Consider the following 2620-nt stretch of genomic DNA (forward strand, 5'->3'; position numbering starts at 1 on the left):
CCAAAATCTCGGCGTCTTCTCCTCCCTCCCCTCTGGCACCTCGCTGCCTCCTCCCCGGCCGCCGCGCCTTGGTGATGCTCCTCGGTTTTGGGATGAAATCCTCTTGTGAGCTCTGCAGAAATCACCCATTTTTCCCAAAACACGTGAACAGCCTCAAGGACGAGGATTCCGGATCCTATTTCTGTGCCAAATGTTCCAGCACTGGTTGTGGATCGACTTTCATCACTCTTTATGCTGACAATATGGGTGCACTTGGACCCCAGACACTCTGTCCACAAACATCCCAAAATTCCCACATTCTCCCCCCAAATCATTAGTCTTGGCATCAAATCTTGACCGTTTCCCCCAAACTCCACCATCATTGTCTCCAGTCTCACATTTCTCTGGAGTTTTGATCACTTGACCCAAATCTCAAAGGTTCATCCCCCAAACTCTGCCGTTGGTGCCCCAGATCTCAGCGGGGTTCACTTGTGACCATTGGGCCCAAACTCAGCTGGTTCTGCCCCAAATCTCAGCTGCTGGCTCCAAACCTCAGCTGCTGGCTCCAAGTCACAACCAAGGTCCCCAAACCTTGGTGCAAATGGTCGAGATCTGGGGACAATGGGGCTGATTTTGGTCTGTGGGGGTAAAAAATGGAGTCAAAAGGTGGAAGGAAGGGTCCTGGGCATGGGGACAAGTGGGGACACGGTAACGGGGATGGGGTGAAACAGCATTGCCCCAACCAGCACCAGCAGTTTTGGCACAGAAATAGGATCCGGAATCCTCGTCCTTGAGGTTGTTCATGGTCAGCGTCACCGAGCTCTGCCCGTTGTCCCTGGAGATCGTGAACCGGCCCTGCACCGAGGGCGCGTACCAGGTGCTGCCACCACTGCTGCTGATCCCTGCGATGTATTCCAGCGCCTGTCCGGGCCTCTGGCGGATCCAGTACATGTCAAAATTCCCAAAAGTGAACCCAGACCCTCGGCAGAGGAGGCGCAGGGACCCCCCGGGGGGCTGGAGGTCCCCCCCGGACTCCAGCAGGGTCACGGCCGCCCGGAGCCCTGCGGCACAAAGGGGAGATGAGACGATGAACCACATCAGGGTGTGGCTGGTGCTGGGCGTGGTCAGATCCAGGGAGAGTCGGGACCCACCTGGCAGAACCAGCAGGAGCAGGAGGAAGAGGATGAAGAAATCCAAGGGTCACAATTTGGGGCCAAGAGTCAGGATTTTGGGTCAATGTTTGAGCTGTTCCCATCCCCATCTCCCCTTTTTCCCGCAGGGCTCCGGGCGGCCGTGACCCTGCTGGAGTCCGGGGGGGACCTCCAGCCCCCCGGGGGGTCCCTGCGCCTCCTCTGCCGAGGGTCTGGCTTCGATTTCGGTCGATTCAGTTTGATGTGGAGTCGCCAGGGGCAGGGGAAGGGGCTGGAATACGTTGCAGGGATTGACAGCGATGGATACACCTGGTACCCGTCATCGTTCAAGGGCAGGGTGACGATCTCCAGGGACAACGGGCAGAGCTCGGTGACGCTGACCATGAACAACCTCAAGGACGAGGATTACGGATCCTATTTCTGTGCCAAATCCACTGGTGCTGGTTGGACTGCTGGTGCTGGTCTTGTTGACAACGGGGATGGTGTCCCCATCCCCATCTCCGACTCCCCCCCTGTCCCCAGAGCCCAGACCCTTCCCCCAGACCCCAGCCCCAGACCCAGCTCTTGACCATTGATCCCAGTGGCACTGCCTTGGCCCCAGTTCTCACCCGCTGACCCCAAACCACAACTCCTGACCCCAAATCTCCACTTTCTTCCCCAAAACTTAGGATTGAAAGTGGAGATTTTAGGACGAGGATCAAGATTTGGGACAACTTTGTGGCCAGGAGCTGAGAATTTGGGGCACGACCTGTCCAGGGCTGGGACACAGGGACAAGGATGGGGTCAAGGGTTGGGGTTTGGAGGAAGGGTCTGGGCTTTGGGGACAGGGGGGACTCGGAGATTGGGGATGGAGCCAGCACCGCCACGTTCACTACGACCAGGATCAGCAGTGTAAGCCCCAGCAGATTTGGCGCAGAAATAGGATCCGGAATCCTCGTCCTTGAGGTTGTTCATGGTCAGCGTCACCGAGCTCTGCCCGTTGTCCCTGGAGATCGTGAACCGGCCCTGCACCGACGGCCCGTACTCAATGAAACCACCATTGCTGTGGATCCTTGCGATAAATTCCAGCCCCTGCCCGGGTCTCTGGCGATACCAGCCCATCCCAAAACTGCCAAAACTGAACCCAGACCCCCGGCAGAGGAGGCGCAGGGACCCCCCGGGGGGCTGCAGGTCCCCCCCGGACTCCAGCAGGGTCACGGCCGCCCGGAGCCCTGCGGGGAAAAGGGGAGATGGGGATGAGGAACGGGGTTGGTCAAGGCCCCGGAGTGAGTGTGGCCAGATCCGGAGAAATGGGGTGAACCAGTTGGGAAGTCAGCAGGATCAGCAGGATAACAAGAAAATGTCACAATTTGGGGCCAAGAGACAGGATTTGGGGTCACTGTTTGAGCTGTTCCCATCCCCATCTCCCCTTTTCCCCGCAGGGCTCCGGGCGGCCGTGACCCTGCTGGAGTCCGGGGGGACCTCCAGCCCCCCGGGGGTCCCTGCGCCTC

This window comes from Passer domesticus, chromosome 36 (genome assembly GCF_036417665.1).
Source record: "Passer domesticus isolate bPasDom1 chromosome 36, bPasDom1.hap1, whole genome shotgun sequence".
Lineage (NCBI taxonomy): Eukaryota > Metazoa > Chordata > Aves > Passeriformes > Passeridae > Passer > Passer domesticus.